The 22,707-nt window shown below is 31.3% G+C and overlaps 1 protein-coding gene across 3 annotated transcripts in view; it reads right to left on the bottom strand.

The window, feature by feature from the left end:
* The window catches only part of LOC121120604 (uncharacterized), a 120,431-nt gene that overhangs the window by 59,427 nt on the left and 38,297 nt on the right, over positions 1-22,707 (bottom strand). The window contains exon 2 of one of the 3 annotated variants that reach the window (XM_071889662.1): positions 8,336-8,417. The exons of the other annotated variants lie outside the window; for them this stretch is intronic. The gene's annotated coding sequence lies outside the window, so the exon portion shown is untranslated. The remainder of the gene's footprint in view (positions 1-8,335; positions 8,418-22,707) is intronic. 3 annotated transcript variants of the gene reach the window in all.

The following is a 22,707-nucleotide window of genomic DNA, read 5'->3' on the forward strand; positions in this document are numbered from 1 at the left end:
TAAGCCTTTCAGCCTTCATCACGGATATAACGTTATGCAGTACAAATGAAAATACATGATATATGAATGGATTTACATATTGTACTTTTAGTACAAAAAAAAATGAATATTTATAAATAATTAATTAAGTGTCATGTGTATGTATCAAGCCATCAATTCAAAATAAAGCCTCATGTTTGAAAGGTGTTGAGAAATTCAAGCAATTTACAAAATTGGACCATGGAAATTTCAATAGTTAATATTCCAATAGAAATAAAATTCTATGATCTTTTGTTATACTGAATTCTTCTTGAGTATTTCATAAATATTGGTTCTTCGCTGTTTACATCTGATCAAGTTCGAGTCTTTGTTTTTGGATTTTTAATGCCTCTCAAAGGAGGAGAGTCTATAGAATCTCCATCAAGGGTGCTGTCATAAAGAATATAAAAAAGAAAGAGTAGATCATAAAGGTATGGAATAATTACCCTATTTGGAAGCTACGGCGTCCTTAGACCCACAATATGTAAGCACTATACTCACTTAGTATATATTTACGTAAATAATTTAGATTTTCCATGATAAAAACAATTGGAGTCTATTCTCATTTATTGTTTTATTACTAATTAGTAATGCGTCATCAGAGGTAACTGGCTCAAAATTAATGATATCACATAAAAATGGCTTTATCGTTACTTATTTTAATAAATCCTTGTAATGACTGGTCTTAATCTTTATCGAAATTTTCAATTATTCATATGTATTGATATGTATCGCAATATCTTATGATATCAATACTTTTTGACAGCCCTAGTATTTACTTGTAATCACTAATCACACATGATATACTTTGTAATTCTTTTATTTTTTTAAAGAAACAAGATCCAAACTCAAATTAAGAATGATAAATGAAAATGTCAAAAAGTTTCATAATACTTCAGATGTTGCGATAACTTTTTTAAAACTACGTGAAATGAAATGTTATTATTTTTTACTTTAAATACGTAGTTAAGTACAAATTGTTTTTAGGGATATATTATAGAATAATTACGAAATTATTGCATCAATGAACAGATGTTCCAACTACACTATATAAATAATTAATGATTATAACTGGAAACACTTCTTCTAATGAACAAAGAAAACTGCATGATTTTTTTTGCTTTTTTGAATAAATGAATATTAAATTAGTCACATATGTATACAAAATACAATAGTTTTTCAACTTTTTTAAGTTTTAATTATGATAGTAAAATACTTACACTGACAACTTTTTGTTATTACTCAAGGTATAAACTTGCAATTAAAAAGCTGCTGAATAAATATAGGTGAAGTTACGATTATTTAAATTTTACAGTATTGAAATGACCGGATTAAAAATCAAGTAAATACCCAATTAAGGTATAATTTTACAGTTATATTACAAGTATCTTGTCGGGCATACATTATTTTAAATAATTTATGAATAATCATTTTTTATTATTGTCCCAAATATACTGAAAATACAAAGAAAAACTAGTAATATGTGGACTTTGAAAAATAAGTTGTCCCATTATATGGGGGTTTAGTACTAACAAAGTCACCGTACAACGTGGATTTGATATAACACGGATTTTTCTCGTTCATGACATTACTATTTTCTCACATACTTAAATGTTTCAATTATCGTTTTACGAAAATTTGATGAATCTCACATAAACCATTTTTGTGATATTGTATGTCGCAAAATCATAATATAAAATTAAAGATGCTGAGAAAAGGAAGTAGTCATTATGTCAAAAATTTCAGGTTACTCTGTCACTGTCGAATAAATATAGGAAATATTAGCATGACTGAAATTAGAAGAAAAAGCTATATCAAATAAAGTTTCTTATTGCCTACAAATCTGTTTTTTTTTAAATTTTGGAATCCTTTAATATACCTATCAATTCTACTCTGAGTCCAACTAGGAGTTAATATTATAACTCCACCAACAAATTCGGCAAGTTACTTTGCGTCATCCATGAGCACACACACTTTATATTTAGATGTTATCTCCTCAAGAATGAATAATAATGATTGCAGCTTTAGAAAATAAAAATATTCTTCGGGTTGTCAAAAAACAAAAAAAAAAGTTGCACACCATAAAATGCTTAGGATTTCAAATCTCATATGTATGGGTGATTGTTTGTCAAATTGAAAAATAAGTACAACTATTTCATCTATTCTGCTTGTTTTTGTGAAGTCTATAATTTTCTTCAAAAACGTTAACTTTTACTTGTCAAATATTTCATAAGTGAAGATAAACTTATAAAATATCAAACAGGTTTATATCATTCTTTTATATTACCTAATCCAATTTAATAATATTATCATCTATGATATAATTATTGAGATAAACTGTCAAACATTTACTTATTACGTAAATTAAAAAATAAATTTAATTTGTTAATTGATAAACTAGGATCGAACTACTCAACAAATTTCAACTGCCCCCCCTCTCCTCCATTTGGATTGAGAAGGCGGGTTCCCGATTGCTTCTTGGGATATATGTATATAGTTTGTTGGAACATGTATTCAGTTTCAAAAATATTTTAAGTTTTTACCAATTTACATAAAAATTGAACCTTTCTTTGGAATTCTAATAAATTCCTCATTTTTGATCACAATAATAAAAAAATAGTTTGTCTTAAAGTCAATCCATACAGCTTTGTAATAAAAAAAGAAAATTTAAATCAAATTAATATTTCAATAGTTATTTAGGATTTGTTTTCTTGAAAAATATTTATCCCTAGGAACTTTGACACGATGATTTTCATAAACTACAAAAGTTAGATCAATAATTATTTTTCAGGAGATTAACTGTTGATACAAGATATATTTTGCAAAATGGCCCCTTTTTGCAGCCAACATTGCCTCTATACGGCCCTTGAATGCCTTGCATGACGAAATCACGAAAATGTTGGACATATTCTCCCGCTCTCTCTCAACTGAAGCTTTGAGATCTCCCACATTTTTTGTGGGATGTTGCACAAGAATTCCTCTGAACTGCACCCATACAGTATATTAAAGAGGCGAAAGATCAGGTGATAAAGGTGGCCCCATTTCTCATTTCCAGAAGTCCCCCGTTTTTTTATTTTTGCAATTTTGGCCCAATGAGCTTCTTTATGATGAAGCAGAATCTTTTTTCCACATGTAATTGTCTTCTGGGTAGTTCTTGTCCAGCCAGCAAGAGCTTATTCATCTTCTTCAAGACATTCAGGTAGGTATATTTGTTGATCTTTAGACCTTTTTTATACCAATTAGGTTACGTGCACCTGCCATCTTATTTTGCTGTGACCCCCGCTATCAGGATTCCTACTAAAGTAATCTCCACCCTCCTTAAACTTCTTGACAGTAGCCACGAGCTTCCTGGAACAGGGAATGACATAACAAATATCTTTGGTTGAGAGGTGTATGGGATGAAAATCTGATATATGCTGCAACATGGAATCCATTTTGAACTGGGGTGTAGATAAAAAAATTGTTGAGGGATAAAGTTGTTAAATTTTAACTACTTAACACACTGATACCATAAAAATATGAATTAAAAAACAATAGAGATAGAAGTAATCAAGGAAATATTTTTTTTTTCATATCCCCGCACTATATTATATTATCAAGGTTTATTGATAGTAAGAATGACATAATTGGCTAATTCCCTTTTTGAGAAGAAGGGTTGTAAGATATAATAAAAATTACTTTGTGTTATAGATTGAAAATATTTTCACTGAAATGCTACTTCATTTTTACAATTAAACAAAGTTCACTAGCGACCATAAAACACTATATATTATATTTAGAATAAGTGTATTGGATAAGAATACAGAGTTAATGAGATAAATCCAAACTATTTTACACCTTATTACAAACATATAATACAAACCTATCCTTTTTTGAAAGTTGGATTTTAGGTCTTAGAGAACGCATTTGTTCTTTCATATCAAATAAACAATCAGTGTAAAGATGAAATGTGCGATCAAAAGCTTATTTGTTTACACAAGGAACATAATTGATGATACCAACGATTAATGGCAAGGATGTTAGTAAGATAAAAAAGGCAAGATGTCACAAAAAAAGGACCCCCGACTCTGTTGCTAACCTAAAAAGATTCATCAGATCAAATCATGTAATCCCATCAGTAGATGGTTAAAAAAATCGCAATTAAGGACATCCAACTCTCCCCAATGATAACAATTTGGACTGAGAGGCAAAACCCTACGAACAGGTATGATTTACAAATTTGTCCTCATATTTTCTCTTTCTATTTCGAAATTGGAGACAGTGTAAATGGAAGGTGAAAATTCAATTATTGGAACCTTTTAATAATAAGGAACAATAATTCACATTGCGAAGAGAATTATATGCTATTTATTGCCGTTGATATAGTGAATACGTGCAAGTCTTTTCGACCTCATTTTGAGTAAATCATTGCTTGCAGAAAGTAATCATATTACATACATGAATAATTTTAGGTCGCACTTATATTGTTAATTTATATTTTTTAACGCCCTTTCTCTACAAGTCTTTTTAAATACGTGTATAAAATATTCCATATTTATCTAATCGAGTTCTTTTATATTAATATTTCAGAGAATGTATCTTTTAAGCGATTTATTAAAAAAAATATTGTCATTTCTTTTCGTAAATAATATATGACTTTTTTTTTAAACTTTCATATATAATGGCTTTGGGCGTATATAACTTTTATATTACTTTACAAATTTACATTGGAAATTTGTAAACTACTAATAATAACAATAAAAAGTTGTGATTTTTCATCATGTACTTGACTTAAAACAAAATAAATAAAAACTTTATCTATAAATGACTGTGGGCTTTCTTTAACTTTTTTCTTTCTTCCTTTTATCCAATTACAGACAATTCTTTGGTATTCACAACAATATTGGGAAAAAATACTCAGTATTGCTCAATGCTCATACACAAAGCAATAAAAACTATATTTAAATTTTCAATGAATGTAAATGAAAACTGTTAATAAAAATATATTTTCTATAATTATTACCCCCATATACATTATCAAAGGACAAAGATGGAAATCAAGCTAGATATTAGGTTTGAAAACTCGGTTCAGCACAAAAATTTTTTTCGTTCGGTCTTAAGTGATTTTTCTAGACCGATTTGGACCAATTTTTCGGTGCAGATCGCAGTCTCAGACCCGATTTTTTTCGGTCTTACTTTGTAGACTGATTTTGATTTGGTCTCACTTTATGGACCTATTTTTTTTAAGTCTGATATATTATGAGAGATCATTTTTTTTTCTAGATCAACTGTCATTCATTTTTTCAAAAAAAATCTCAAAAGTATACGATAAGTTCTAGAACAAATACTGTATACATATAAGAGACGGCTTGATCAAAATTAATCCGAGCTATCTCTGTTTAAACTTCTTATAACGTCATTGTACGTGAAAAAACATGTGAAATCATGTTATAAACAATTTATCTGTAAAACTAGCCTAGATTGAGTTTTTTGGGACCGAACTAGACCGACTTTTTCCTAGGACCGATCTACCTGAAACAAAGACAGGGTCCTTGTGGCCACCATGGGCATACAGTACGAGATGAGGATTGAGATCGTAGCACTCATATGTACGGAATTGTCCTAGAAGGGCATCTGGAATCAGACTGAGGCTTCAAGGAAGACAATTTACAATGTCTGCTTGCAGTTGAAGGTCTTGGAAGATCTCAGACGCTCTCCAGTAGTAGGTAGAAACTTATCCGTGTCTTTCAACCATCTGAAGTCGGCTTTTATGAAAAAACCCGAATTCTTCAATTGCTGACATGGCCAAGAAGATGATCAAGTCCCCATCAGCGGTGTAAAGGGCTCTAAAAAGGCAGGACGAAAGTCTTTGTGGCGTATTCCGCGTCTTCTGTTAACAGAAAAGAAAAGAAAAATCTTTTCTGATGAGAACACCTTTACTGTTCACCTTATCTTCAGCAGGCGGAATGATCGAGTAGTGACATTTGGGAATGTAGCAGAGGAGCACCGATATGTCTCCACTACGAAACAACCTCCTTCAGTGACGGTGTTAGGCGTAGTTGTATCCAACGGGAAGGTACATAATCTCGTGTGATTCTCTTTAGGATACAGCTGAAGGCTGTTTATACGTCAAAAATTCTGGACGTAAATTCATATAATGGATCAGATCCATCTTTGTTTCATGTTCCAACATGATGGACCACATGCTCACACCACAAAGAAAACCTAAGAGTGGCTCCAAGCCAACGTTACCTTCTGGGAAAAGGACCTCTGACCACTGCAGAGCCCAGAGATCAACCTTCAGACGATTCCATTTAGGTGCACGTGGAGTCGAAGGCCTGCAGGAGACACCACATCAACACCTGCGCCCTGATTACCTCCATAACAAGGCAGGGGTCTCTATGAGTGCCTAGTACATCCAGAGGGTCTGCAGTAGCTTCTACCACCGTATGGAGCTCACTATCAATTATGAGGGCTTATAATTTGACTAAAATATAGTATTTGTGTTTCAATTAATTATTAATAGTTCATAAACTTGTTTCCTAATTCTTCTAGGATCTGGCCATGGACTTCAATACTCTGTGTATTGAAATGGGTGCATTTATCAAATGACGGATGAGATTCTAAACTTTTTCTTAGTGACCGTAACTTTTTTATTGACCCACTAAACTGATCAAAAATTCAATTGGAAAGGGTCTCAAGACTTTTCTTAATACCAGTACTTCATCTCAACACTAAAATGAGAGAATAATATGTGCAAATAAAGGTATCACAATGATTGCCCATACTTTTTTTTGTCTAACCACGACTATAGCTTACTCTTTTCTAATTCATTGAAGTACAAAATAAATTTGATAGGGCACTGTTTTGAGTCTCTGCAGGAGACCTAGAATAAATCAGAGAAAGATCAAAAAAGTCTTTAATATAAGGCCTTTATCCCATTAAGTACCATGATCCCCCCCCCCCCAAATGGGAATGAACTGGATTTAGCCGTAATATTAAAGTACTACAACAGTAGAAGACCTAAGTTTTATTTATATGTGTGGATTGAAGAGAGTGTACCTAATACTTCAAAATGGCTATGGAAATCCTTTTATTTGTGTCAATTAAACTATGTATTATGAAATATACTGAAGGAACTTTAGTTCGAGTGATTTCCAATATTCAAAAATATGGTACTTTATGGGTTAATGAAAGCTTTAGCTAATGGAAAAATGGCTGGAACATGGGTTTCAAAAGAATGGGATTATATCGAAGAGTAATATGCACATATACACTAGTTATTGACTCATGCGCCTATTAAATTTTGTTACCCTCGTAAAATACGTAATGTTGTGGGTTTTTCCGCCCTTTCAAATAAATATCTTTATAATATTATTAACATTTATAAGCCACAAATATTAATAATAAAAAATGTAATATTTAGGTTGCTTGATTATAAATTTTATTGAGAGAGAGAGACTTTGGCATTATAGGTTATATGAATTTTTATTTTTTTAGAATGTCATAAAATATGAGATTATATCTCTTTTCCAACATAACATTTTATTAAAGGGAGTCTCCCCCCCTCCTTCCTTATAATTTGGCAAGCGACTATTGATAAACATGTTATGTATTCATGTAGTAGATAAATACAGCCAAAATGTACAACTTTTATGTACACAAAGAAAGGGACACTCAATGGATAGCATGTACCTACCTGTGTAAATGTTTTCATAGTATAATAAGTTGTGCAACAAGAGATTCTATGTAGTTTTATTCAAAATATTCCTCATTATCTCCTCATTTTTCATTTATTGACAAAAGTAGATGAATTAGGGCAATTACTCATATATTATTTTTTGTGCAAACCAATCAGAATGCAGAATCCTATAGAGGTGTTTATAACTAGCGTTGATGCTCGTTTTGAGATAAATTTTTATTTTGGTTCGGTTGTATGATTTTTCTAGAGCAGTTTTAGACTGACGTTTAATCGTTTTCAAATTCTGGACCAATTTTCTCCCCACCCCAGTCATACATGAATTTAAAATAGTGTTGTTTTAGCTTGAATCGAATGCAACTGTGGTTAAAGATCGACCTGACTCTATAAATTAGAAATAGCTACTCCCATTGATTAATCTCTTGCCAATGAAATACTTTCAGTGTGTAATTCCATTCCAAAGTGTAATCAAACCATGAAATTAGTTACAGAACCATTGGAGGTATATGTCTATGAAGTCTGTCTTCCCCGAGATTAGAGAAAATTCATCATAAATTATGATTGATTTGAAAATCAATATAGGACAGTGCTTCAAACTAAAAAAAAAATTAACTTTTTTGAACGTGAAAATCGACTCACCATTTTAGTCAGGTCGAATACTAATATGACATCATTGTGCTAATTCTCCAAGTTTGGAAGCATACAGGACGTTATCAACAATCTATATTAATAAAGCAAAGTTATCTGTACATACGTATGTCTAAATGTAGGAAAAATTTTCACAGGGTGTAATTTATATAGTGCTACCTCATATTTATCATATACCAATAAAGTATAAAGAAAAAAAAAGAGGATCTTTTTTATAGGGAGCACTGTATAAAACGAATTAAATCTCGCAGGGGTTTTGTTCAACTTATATCAAAAAAAGAAAGAAAAGGAAGTACTTTATATAAAATTTAACCTAAAATAATGCGTAGTATTATAGATTATGTTAAGCAATGAGCTCAAGTACTCCCTGGCTCATTAGCGGTTATTATTACTAATTTATTTTCGAGCATTGAACGTCTATCTATTAAGTGAATTGCTACGTCGGAGCTTGCTTATGAAAAACAGAGAGTAGCACCAAGGATTTGTTCTGGAGTTATCTCTATACTATTAAAGCAAAATTTATATGCTCATTGACGCCTAATTACTCTACGCAATGCTGTGAACTACCGCTAATTCATTTATAAAATTGAGCTAGGCTCAATTTTAAATACAATTGATGTACAACAAATCTTTCCATATGACTGGTATTGACTAAACTTCTTCAAAGGACTGAAATTGTTCGGCCCAACAAAAATTATGACGGTTTTATATCAGTAAAGGATCTCCGGACCGAAGTCCAATACCAATACTTGACGTGATTGCATCTGATAGAAAGATCATAATCCCCTTACGCTTTAAGCCTAGGACGAAAAATGGGCTCAAGGAGAATAAAACTGTCCTTATCTGGGTGGAACATCATAAATGTTCGAAATACATGGTTCGATACTCAAAACTCTTTTTTTGTTGAGATATTTTGATTTGAATCACAAATAAAATACAGTTTATCATCCAAATACTCTATTTAATTGAATCAAAAACATTTATTTTATAAAAATTATAAAAGAGCTAGATATAAAATAAATAATCTTTAAAGAATAAATCACTTTGTCTTTCAATGAAAAATACTATATGTAATATATTATAACATATTAACAATGCGTTCCCAGGGGCTTCATTAAAAACACTTTTAATTTTAAAATTCAACAAGATATAATTGATTAATCAATAATAGATTTTCAACAAAATTAATACTATAAATAGATGTTTGTCTGACATCTCTTAATTATTAAAGTAGACATCCTTAGTGGCAGTGATATCTTCCAGGCAGTTGAAGGCATGGTACCCGCTGCGCGTGAAGTCCTCTGCCATGGCGTCCCTGTACTAGCTGACAATGACTTTGAGGTCATCGGTGTTTGGATGACAATCGTTGGAGGCGTTCCTCTCTACTACACCAAAAAGGTGTAGTAGAGAGGATTGGCTTAAATACTGTAGGGGAGCAAAAAGTGTTAAAAATAGTTCGAAAAACTCAAAAGAGTATTGCAAGAAGGGAGATTTTTTTCTTTCCTCTTTTTTGATAGCTTTCTGCACAGTCTGGTGTGAAACCACGATATCTCTTGTGTGGGCCCTCGTGGACTTGAGGAGATTGGTCTAACATATTTTTTTAAGCTCCTTATAACTCCCCAAAAAATAAACAATCCTACTCTTGGTCTTTCATTAGCAAATGCACTTCAAGCTTAGTTGTTCTCTCCTCTAAATGAAATAATAAAAAAACAACAACAGCACAGTTGATATTGTCGACTACAACCATTTTACAAACTAAAAAAGTATTTAGAATTTACAACTCTATACAATTTGACTTTTTTGTTACGAGCCTTTATTGAAGACTCATGTTTTTAAGTAGTGTTGTGACGGTATACCGGTATTTCGATACCTATTTGACATTTTCAACTAAAATATACAGTAGAAAAGGGTTAATCACAATCAGTTACAAACTCTCCTCAGGGCTTTGGTTTGAAATGGGAGAAAAGTAACAATATAAATTGGACGATAAATCAAAGTCAATTTTCGTTTTTGTTTAAGAAGTACATTTTGTGCGTGAGAGAGTTTTCATAAATTTTTAGGTTCTGTTATTGGTGGGCAAATTTTTGCATGGGGCAGCAAGCACAGTTCTTAATAAAAATTTAGCTAATAAATACCATTTTGAATGCGTTGTTTTCCGGTACCACTATAGTATCGCAATACGGAACAAAATTATAGGAGCAACAATAGTTGCTTTAGTAATGTGTATCTCGAATTGTATAACTACGATTGGTTTACGCTAGATGGCCTTAGAAAGATAAGATTTTCTTACTAAAATAACTTTATAGACAGTTTTGAGATTGAGCAGACTCTGTATTGTTTGAGTGTGCGTCAAATATGAACACACGCTAACCGAAAATATGTATTTTACAGTTTTTCTTCGATAAAGGAATGCAAGGAAGATGGCTGAAAATGTAAAGAGTATTGATACTGTAACAGGCAATTACGCAGTATTACGGTTTCGTCAATTTTGTTCCTGTTCCACGCTCTGGAAGAAGGCCAATTGCCTAAAATGTGGATTTTCATGTAAGCACTGCTTTTATTGCCAAGGAGATAAACTTAAAAATAATGGATTTCTTATTACTACAACTAATACATTCAAGTAATGACGACATATTATAAATTAATAATGATCCTCAGAAAAGATATGTCATTCTTTTGCAAAATTATTTAATAAAAACTAAGCATTTTAAGGACAAAATAGCACAATATACAATGTAAATATTTATTACAAAAGAAATTAAAGAGCTTTGACTCTTTTATTAATATATAAATATTTTTATATATGTATACTTTTATAATTAATGGCTTTATGTCTACATAATCTAAAGAGATTTTTTTAGTTACAACACCTTTTGCATATATATAAAAATAAAAGCAAAAATTCTTAATAAGAAGCTATTATTAAATGAGGTCAGACTCTACATTACACATACAAATTAAGGTGATGTATTTTTCTACTTTTTTTCGAATTTTAGTTACCATTGGTGCAGAAAAGTTGTCGTCATGAGGTAAGAACATAACCCACACAAAATTTTATTTTGGTACGATATCGTTTTTTGATAGCATATCTTGGTCAAAGTTTGAAAATGGGTAAAATTGTAATTGTTTAGTCTATAAAACACTATTGTTTAGCATGAATCAATTTTGATAGACATTGGTCTAATCTATAATAATGGAAAATAAATTTATTTTCTAAAGTCTTTTGATTGAAAAAAAGAGACAATAATGTAACGCAACATATCTTATCCGAATATAGAGCAAATCTTTTATTTTTACACTTTCATTCATGGTAGAGGGTGTCATTAGACGGTCCTGTAAGACGTCATTATCTTTTTTGCTCTCGGGGTACAAAATTAATAACATTGATTACTTAAGTGCTATCCTAGAGAAAGTATCTAGCTATACATAGGTCCATTCCCATTTAAGGAAAGATACTTATAGTTATAAACAAGATGGTGCTCCCTCTAACATTTCCAATATGATGCAAAAAAAGGTGTGACCCTCATTTTTCAAGTTTTTGGAGCAACAACTATATGCCTCCATCCAGGCTGCATTTGATTCGAGAAATATAGAAATATAATCCGTTCTGGAGGACTGGATCAGCAAAAAACCCCATTCAAATTTGGATGTACTGAAACCTTCCCTAATTAGGGGTTGGGACAACATTCCCATGGAACAGACTCGAGGTTGTAATTTCTGCATATGTAAACCATTTTGAATAAATTTTGTTACCTATAGATGTAATATCTATGTAGTTGTGTTCATACAATCTTTTACGTAATTAAAAACGTTTTATGTAATTATTCATTTTACAGTATTTAGGGTCCATGCAATATATGTTCAACATTTCATTTCTTTTTTTTCTCATTATAAATAACTTTATTAATTTGTTTATATATTAGAAAAATGTCAAATAATTAAAATTATTTTATGTAAATTAAAAAATAAGGGGGTGTTCATTTAATGGCATGCATAGGTAAATTTCAAAGTTATAAGAATAACTGGGGATTTAAATTGTATATATTTTTTACACCGGCCCATTTTTTGGAATTGGTAATCTGAAGAATAATTTTTTTTTCCTCAGCTATTTATTTAAATCCTGAGTAGTGAAGTTCATTTTAAACCATATTCAATTATATTTAAAACCTGATTGAACATTTTTGTGTACTCCTAAAGGTAAAAAGTAAACCGGAGGATTTGATAAGGAGTTTGGTCCTTATAATCCTTAAAGGTTGGTCTCAAAAATTATGGATCAACATTGGAAATGCTTTCGTTTATTTCCTTCTTCCCTCATTGTAGCAACTGGCTTTAGCTAATCCAATTAAGTGTCATAAGTTGGTCTCCTCCAAGTCATTCTTGAAATTGTCAGGGTTACCATATTGATTTTTGGTTTCTTTTTTTTACACGTCCAAAATATACATGATTATTATGACTAAGAACAACTAAAAACTGAGTGAATATTTTTTTACGCCATCCATTATGTGCACACTCCTATATTTTTTAATTTGCATAAAATAATGGTGATTATTTGACTTTTTTTATGCTAATTTATTTTAATATCAAGGAATTATCTAAATCCCTTTTTGCCCTTTTTCCAACATTAACCGAGATGTGTAACCTAAAGATGATATCCTAAATTAAAATTATGTTTTCTAACCACTTCACAACTTTTCCACTTTTTCCGGTTATCGAAATTCAAAAAAAGTTGAGAAGCAATCTGCCCTAGTACACACAACGATTTGTAGCTCAAGGACTGACCATTTACACTGGTGTGTGTGGAACACCGATAGATTATTCCAAAGGGAATAAATGGGAACTTTGACAGAAAATGAATACGAAATGTCATTAAATTTGAATTGAAAAAATAACAAATTGGAAAGAAGGCCATATTAATAATAGAAATAATTATTAAATATGTACACTCTTTATTAAAAAAATCCATGAATATAATAAATTAAATTCAACAGTTTCCATATAAATTTTTCTTATATTTATCGAATGGTGTTTTTTTATGGGTGGAAAATTTGGGTAAGAAATCCACCACCACCAAAGAAAAATCTTAGCGACAGTCATTAGCATTTGAATGATTAATGCAGATTTTGTCAAAACAATCCTTTTCTTCATAGAAAAAAGAAATGTTCTCTCCTTTCACTAAGGCTTTTATTTTTTGTTTGTTTCATTAAATAGACATGAAACTATTATTATTATTATTTTTTCTTTCGTCTAATGGTGTCAATGATCTCGTTTCTTAGAAGAAGAAGAAAAATAAAGAATTTATGCAAAAGGAATTAATGAAGCATGTCTATTCTTCCCATTCTTCTCCTTTGAATATTTCCATCATTATTTGCATACTGTTCTCATCTCCTTATATACGTATAAATCTCTGCAGACTATTGTCTTGAGAGGATAATGATGGTGCTATTAAGTAATAGCTTGTTTTTTGATAAATTTGAACAATATACATTTCCTTCAATTAATTTAAAATTATCTTGTCAACCGTTTTGTACAACATTAGACATTTACATAATAAATAGAGATGTAAAATCTTGAAGACGTTTAAGCGTGCGATAATTTTGGTAGTTTGCAATCTGGGCAGTATTTTTATTTCCCAACGCTGTTCTTATTGTTCTTGCCATTTATGAGGAGAGAACACATAATTATAAAGTAACCAGGTATGCTCATGAAAGATGGTAAGTAATACTGAGGATTTGTTGAGGAGTTAGAATTACTTTTTTTTGGTAGAATTGAGGATCGACAATTGTTATTATTTTCTTTCTATCATAGTAAGTTGACATCAGTTCATCTAATAAAACGTCATGGTAGCTAAGCCTCTCTCCTTCAAAACTAAAGAAATATATTTATTACAAATTTAATTATGTAAGTAGTTCATTGGACTCTCTCCTTTTGGAATTCATATGTCTTTTTTTTTTAAGACTATTAATTCAGAGAAGTTACATATAAAAAATATATATATTAATAAACGTTCCTGTTTAAAATTAATTACCTAACCTAAAGTCGAACATCTTTCTATATAAGAAGTTAGTAATCGATCCATTTTCAACAAAACCTTCCTTCTATAAAATTGGACAATAAATAAATAAACAAAACAAAGCCACGAAATAGCTACAAATTTCATAAAAAGAATGAGCAATAGTTACATAATATTTAAAACTATAACTATTCTGAATATCCGGAATATCTTTTAAATTTCTTATAATTGTGCATAAAACGGTGCAGGAATTTTAAGTTTTTATCTGACAATGAGTGGAAGTAGTGCTTTTCCCCATCTTGATGAGATACCATCAAAAAACTGACCTTGGTAAGGTTTAAGTTTTTTTTTGTTCCAAAAGCTATTACCGAGTCGTTGGTTAAAATCGGAACACTTTGAATTTTAAAATTCAACAATATATTAATGAAAAATAGAATTTCAAGAAAATGACTACTATAAATTGATGTGTGACTGAGTTCTTTTAATCATTAATGTAGCTGCCCATAGTGGCAATGATGGCTTCTAGGCGGCAGAAGGTGAATGCGTGCAAGTACTGGCTGACAGTGCCTTTGAGGGCCTCGGTGTTTGGATGTTGGACACTACAAGCCTTCCCCTTGGTATGCACCCAAAAGAGTGGGTTGGCATGAGGGATGTAGGGGAGCCAAAAGTGCCATAAAAGAGAGTTCAAAAGAGTCTTGCAAAGGAAAATATGGGGTTCTTTCATTGTTTTTGGCTAATGTGGCCTCTTTATTCTCACAGCATCAACTTTTTTTTATAGCTTTCTGGCCAGTCTGGTGTACAATCCCGAGATCACTTGCATTGACCCTCGTGAACTTGAGGAGATTGTCCTGGGATGTTTTCTTTAACTCCACGGGATCCAGTTTGGCTTTTTGATAAAGCCTTTCTTCTTCTCAAAAGTTTTGGACTTCCTGACGGCGTAGACTTTGGTCCTGGAAATGTTCAATTGCTTGGAGAGCTCTGCTTTGTTTTATTTCTTTTTTTTAATACATTATTTATGCTTTAATATATCGAAATATGAATTAATTTCAATCACTCAACAACCTTCATTAATTATTGAATTAGGAAGTGTTTAGATTTCAATGGACCACCCAGTAAAAAAACTAGTTTAAATTTTTCTATGTCATGTTTAAAAAGTCAGGGGAACTGCAAATCATAGAACCGTTGTAGACCCATTCAGATATTAAAAAAAGTTTTTGAACTTAAAAATTTAAAGTGTACAATTATTCACCCTTAGTATCATATTTGGAACACAGGTAACAATGCCCTATCTGGCAAATCTTATACTTAATATCTTTTAAGGGTTGATCGCGAGTACGATAAGCAGAAAGCGCCAGTCCCCCAATTGGAGAAAATGTATAAGTCTTATTTTTTACTTTTGGTAATTACTCTTCAGTTTGGTGGCACTCTCTGTTTATATGTAACGTCAGAGTAAGCAATGTATAATTTGCATTTTTGCCAGAAAACAATTTTGAAATATCCCAATAGGACATTTCCAATCTTGATCAACGATATTTAGAAGAAATTTTTGCTGTTTTGAGACGTTTTATACTAACCCAATTTTAATTGTTTGATTTTATGGTTGCATATTAATTAATCTATAATATAACTCGACTACAATAACGGAAACAAGAATTCAAAATATGTGTATGGCTTCGAAAGACATTAACCATAATATTTCACCTTGATACCATTAAGGGGCAAAATTGGTTACTAAGTCTGTTTCATACATTTTAACTTTAAAAAAATAGATTTATACATATGTAAAGATAATAGTTCAGCACAAACGAAATATAACATAATCATTCACTTGACAAACAGCACCAAAAGAAATGTGAGAATAAAAAGCCTTTCATTATAATTACAATCCTAATTTCCTTTGGACATTAAGAGGAGTATCTTAATGAAAAGGAACAAAATACAGAATACAAATCTATTGTTCAAATACACAAATTGAGACATATTATGTATACAATACTTGCTCCGTTGAATGCGAAAAAGGCTTTGAGGAAAGTTTTATTATTCTTTTTTTTTCCATTAATAAACACTTTAGAATAAAAGTGCGTTTTTACATTGTGCAAGTTGCAATTGTATAGACATAATTTACAAAGGCGCCCGTTTTATCGAGAGGGGAGCCTCGAGGGCTTATAAATCTCCCTTCTTTCCTATTTGAAAATTTGAATTTTATTTTTTATTTCTCCGCAGGCCGGTTTTATAATTTTAAAAGCTTCTTTTGTTTGTAGTCTATGTCTTCAGTTGGCAGACCGATGCAGGATCGAGTCACATGAACGATAAGGGACTGCCCCAATACTAGTTCTAAGACATTCCTTCTAGGATCATGCTAAATAAAAATCCTATGTTACTTTCTTGGATTCTTGCAAGAACCCATTTATTTTAAGTGTTTACTCATTCTCACTTTTTTTTTTGGTCCTTCTTTCGACGTAAATTCGTGATTTATCTTCAAAATTACAGAGTGGGGACCCAAAACTTTGAGTATTATTTAATTACAATTTTATTCTTGTCAATAATCAATATTTTAGATGACAAGACCGTCATACTTTGAATAGAAAATTATTAGTGTGCGAAGATTCAGAGTATCTTGTTCAATTCAGTACATAAATAGTTTTAAAGAGCTCAAAATTCTTACTCATTTGATGAAAATATGGACTAAGTGACTAAATCCATAAAAGTAAACCGATACTTTTTCATTATGTATATATATTTATGCATTTTCAAGAGGAACATCCTCCTTATATATTTTATTAAAGGCCTCTCCCCTCCCATAAAAGGTCTCTTAAAGACTATTTATCAACTTATTACGGATAATGAAAAACCATAGGGCTATATGGTGTATTTTATGCCCCTATAACTTTTCTCAAAAGAGAGAAAGAGTGAATGGAAGTAGCAATTTGAAAATCTGCGTTATTTTCAGCATTATAAATCATTTTCAAAATGTTGTGAGTTTGAAATGAATCTCTAAAGGATCGTTATTTACTTTACTTTTTTATGCTCAACTAAAAATGAAAAAAGAAGGAGTTTTGAACAGGGCAAAGAAACAAACAATTACTTGCCCCTTTGAATTAATGTTCCCTCATTATACGGATACATACATATATATCCAAACCTGCAATCCATTAAAATAATTTACTGCAATTACATCGAGCCATTTTATGGTTCTATTGAAGAGAGTGCAGTAGGCCCTTTTGCAAAAAAAAAAAAAAAAAAAAAAAGAAAAAAGAGATGTTGTCAATGAAAAAAAAAAAAAAAAAAATCCAATGCAGAGTGCACCAACTCTGTATTTATTACTTTACAACATATAATTTAAAACATAGCTCCTACTAAGTGGGTAATATTTAAGAATCAATTACAAAATATAAATACAAATGGATTCAATCAATCAATATTAATGATGATCAGAGCCCTTCCCTTATTGACAATTTTCAATAAAGAAGGAATTGACATACCGAGTGGTCCATTAAAATCTGAACACTTTGAATTTTAAAATTCAACAAAATATGCTTTATTAACAAACTATTGAATTTCAACAATATTATCACTGTTAATGAATGTGTGTCTCAGCTCTCTTAATCATGAATGTAGCCGACCTCGGTGAAAATGATGACTTCCAGGCTGTGGCAGAAAGCCTGCCACCCACTGCGGATGTATTCCTCTGTCACGGCGTCGCAGTACTTTCTGACAGTGGCTTTGAGGGTCTCAGTGTTTCGATGGTGGACATTGCAGGCGTTCCCCTTGATATGCACCCAAAAGTTTTAGTCGAGGGGTTTGACATCAAGGCTATAGGGCAGAGCCAAAAGTGTCAAAAAAGAGTTCAAAAGAACACAAAATACTAATTCAATAAAGTTTTTCCTCAGAAGGGATGGGTTTATTTCATTGTTGGTGTCAAAAGTGGCCTCTTCACCCTCACAAGGCTCTTTCCACCCACTTTTTTAGACAGCTCTCTGGACAGTCTGATGGGAAACCTCGAGATCTCTTGTATGGGCTCTCATCGACTTGAGGAGATTGGTCTAAGCTGTTTTTTTTAACTCCCCCGGGTCAGTTATGCCTTTTTGAGAGATAACTTCTTAATGTCCAATGTTTCGGACTTGCAGAAGTCATCGACGGTGGTCCTAGAGATGCCCAACTGCTTGGGATGCGCGAATGGAAATTCTTTGATCACATTCAAGTGTCCTTTTCTCGACTTTTACAAAAGTTAAAGACCTTAAGTTTGCATTGTCTTGTAACTAATTGATTATGCTTTAATATATGGAAATAGAAATTAATTTCAATAACGAAACCTTCATTAATTATTAAATTAGTATGTACTCAGATTTTAATAGACCACACGGTATATATTGTATAGTATACAACTGTTATAGAAAAAAAATCAATCCTTCAAGGCTTCCCTTACTCATCTTAGCATTGAATAATTATGGAATTATATAATCATGCAACATGTCAATACAAAATGCATCAATGTCAATCAACCAGACTTCCACGTTATGAAATGATTTTTGAAGATGACTTAAAGATAATTAGGAAATAGATGGTCAAAGGTAGTGATGAAAATTGAGTGCATTTTTTTAGCTCGTCCTTTTTTTGTAGTTGGCAAATTGAAAAAGGAATTTTCTTTTCTTAATTTGTTGTCATTATTGTTTAGTTCCTAGGGAGTAAACTTCATTAACTAATTTGTTACAAAAGGAACATTTGGGTCTGTTCATAAACGATGCAGATGATTTGTTGCAGAGTTAGTATTGCTGGATTTTGAGCTAAATTTTGGATGGACAATAGAATAATTATTACCAATGTAATTGTTTAATGTCATCTTCCCCTTCCTGCGTCACAGTTGCTTGTAGCTGATCTAATAAAACGGCATGACAGCAATGTTGCTCTCCTTTTAAGCATTCTAAAAAAATTTCAATATTGCCATCTTGATTTTTGGTATTTTCTTTTTCAACAATCCCAAAATGCTCCTGATGAGCATCATAGGTCGTAAACGAGCTCTGAAAGAGTGTTATTTATTATTCAATAGGGTGCACTGCGTAATTTTTGGGACTGAACAAAAATTAACCATAAAAAAAGGTGCTTGTCATATGTTACAACCGTCCCTATGGCCCAGGATGGTTGCAACAATTCAAAATTGAATGTTTTAATTCTTTAAAAATATTATTTACTTTAATTTTCTCAATTCCTGCTTTTTAACTGTTGCAATCGTTCCTGCCTAAGTTTCAAAATTTGAGGACGTATTCAATTTCAATTTATAGAAAATTTCGGGTTGGAAAAGTCCAAGCATATTTAGGTAGGCTTGGTGTTTATGCCTAACCAGCTTTCAGTGACAGACTCAAGAACTTCAACCAATGTTCTATTTATATATGTAAAATATTTAATTTAAATGGTTATAAACAGAATTTGCGCATTTGTAGTATTATGTCAATAACATATCAGAATGAAGAGGGTTGAACAAGTTGACATTACGTAAGAAATACTCGATACATTGAATGAACACTCTTTTTTTCCATTCATTTCTTTGACCAACTGAAGGCTATTTTTTTTATAGACAGGAACATTTATAAAATGAAAAAGTGAGTTGAATTAGAGCAATTGTGTAATGAATATCTTAAGAAGTTAATAGATTTTTCTAAGTTGATCTATCTATTTTATGTTATTGGAAGAATTATATCTAATCAATAAGGAAATATTCGTGAAACTTCTTTTGGTAATCATTACACAACTGTTTTATTTCTATTCTATCTTTCATTTCATAACAATTCTACAAATAGAAAAAAATAGACTTAAGTTAGTAAACTTAGAGAGTACATTCCAGGTATATTTTAATGAAACTTCATATTGCTATTTATTAACTATGGTTTTTATCTTAGGTAGGGTATTTAAGCTCTTATCTTGGATGGCCATTTACCTTTTTATATTCATGCTTTCATTTTTAATATAATTATCATACAAATTTCAACTATACTAACGAAGCTTTTTCGTTTTTTAATGGCCTTGTTAAAACTGTATTTGAAAAGAAAATATGTATACATATATATCTACATTGTTAGTAAGTAAGTACATACTTTGGGTATTTTTTTTCATTTTTTGGCAAAGTGGTTATGAAAAGGGAAATAATTACAATTTTCAAATGCTGTTTTTTATTTGTGTAGATAAGATATTTTTTTTTACATATATATTTTTTGTTCTAAGATTTCCCCATTTCTGATATTTGATATCTCAATTGCAAACTATATACTTACTTAATGTGAATTTCTTAGCATACCTACAAATATATTGTCATTTTGAATCAAATTCGTTAGATAAAACAGAACGTTGCCTGAAAAAATACCAATTATAGTAGAAATAAGGAAAGTTAATCCTTCGAGATCTTCTTAAAGGCAGATACGAGTGTTGTCTGAAAAGTATATAACCTCAACGTGAAGATGGCAGCATTCGTACATAAAAGCTAGTCACATCTAGTTAACGTCTGTTAACAGTTACTCATCAAAGTTTCAGGCTTATTGGAGGCGCAGTTTTGTATGTAATAGTCGTTTGAATGGCTTGATATGAGTGTTTTTGTGAAAATTAAAAAATCGAGTATCAATCTGTTGGCGCAGTTTAGGGGCAATAAATCCGAGTTTTTGTGCTGATTAATTGCTGTAGATGAAACTTGGATACGCCATTATACGCCCGAAACAATAAAATATAGTTCGAACAGTGGACTGCAAAGATTTGTCCTCAAATCAAGAGGCAATCACCTTCGTGAATAATGATTCTGCAGTGAAAAAGTGGTAGCGAGGTATAAAACATTCAAAACGATATTATTCTAAATTTATATAAGAGGCGGTATTAGCAGTTCCATTACATCCTAAACAAGTTTTCCAGCAGATAACGTAACTTTCCAAATGTCTGAGTCCCAAAACTGTCCTGAATAAAACAAAGCAAGAGAGAAAATTGTATATTATGACGCCATCAAATTTCGGAGCTAGCCCACAAGTGAGCCATGTGAGTTATCCCTAATGACATTATCGCTTTATATAATTCAAAATACCGATACTTATTTTGGTACCAGAACCAGTACAAAAATATTGGTATCGTGATAACACTTATAGGGACTAAATGAAGCCAAAATGGATTTTAATTTAAATTTCTGCAAAATGATTTCGTATCCTTTTCTTGTGCTTTTTTTTAGGAAAATAAATCATTATTGAAGTTCTTTTCTTTTCCTTTTCGTCACATTGTTCAAATTTCTTCATCATTTCTTAAATACATTTACTCAAAAAAAAAAAAAAAAAAAAAAACGTGTATAGATAATTAAAGTGAAAGCTCAAGGGAACTTTTTAGCTATATTATTTGTTTCCAATACACACAAATATTTTAAAAAACTTTTCTTTTATTTATACAAAGTATTTTTATTCATACTTAGAGGCGTAGCCTTAAGCCATTTATGTTTTTTAAATATTTATTCATATTCTTATCACATTTTGTAGTTTTTAACAAATTGGATAATTCAATCCGAGAGGAATAATATACAGTACAAGGTGTACGAGCTATATATGCTGCCACTTTGGCGTGCTCTCTTTGGCTATTGCGGGCTCTCCAATTTTTTATTTTGGTTAGATTGTTCAAACCTGCACCAGTGGGGAAAAAATGGAATCAATTGACGAAGTTGTATTCCCAACTTTTTGGAATTCGCGCAGAGAGCGACATCATAACAATTGTGTGAGCTCAGGGACTTAGTGAGACGTTCTTTTGCAAGGTTAGGAGGGCATTTGAGGCTTCTAAAGGTGATTTTTGAGGCTCCAAGACAATTTTGACTACTTTATCTAGCAGGACTTTTGGCCTCAGAACTTACCAGATGTAACTAGGGTGAATTTTTTGTGTGTGTTGCACGTTCAAACGTCAAACCAGGCGAACCCCCTACATCACCAAAGATGAGTTTATCATAGTCAAGAAGAAATTCAAGTATTTGCCAAGGGACCAAGTGACGAAGGCCTGTTTGTATTTTCTTCCTTGTATATAGACTTTAATTGAGGCTGGAATTGATTTTATTTAATAAAATCAAGCAGAACTTATCTGATTTTCCGAATCTCATTTAATTTTTTTTATTCGATAACTGCTTAGAGAGAAAATTGAGTTTGAAAAAAAAAAAAAAACTCTTTACAGAACAGATAGCTTGTGCACCTTGTATATTCATATTTAATTTATTGAATTGATAATAGTAAAAAAGAAAGTAACTGACAGTTTGTGTCATTTGTAAGCTTTAAATATATGTTTAAGGGAGTCTGATAAGAAATATTATAATATCTAAGTTGTCGAGTGCTTTTGATTGCATGTGTGTTTTTAT

This window comes from Lepeophtheirus salmonis, chromosome 6 (assembly GCF_016086655.4).
Source record: "Lepeophtheirus salmonis chromosome 6, UVic_Lsal_1.4, whole genome shotgun sequence".
In the NCBI taxonomy this organism is placed as follows: domain Eukaryota; kingdom Metazoa; phylum Arthropoda; class Copepoda; order Siphonostomatoida; family Caligidae; genus Lepeophtheirus; species Lepeophtheirus salmonis.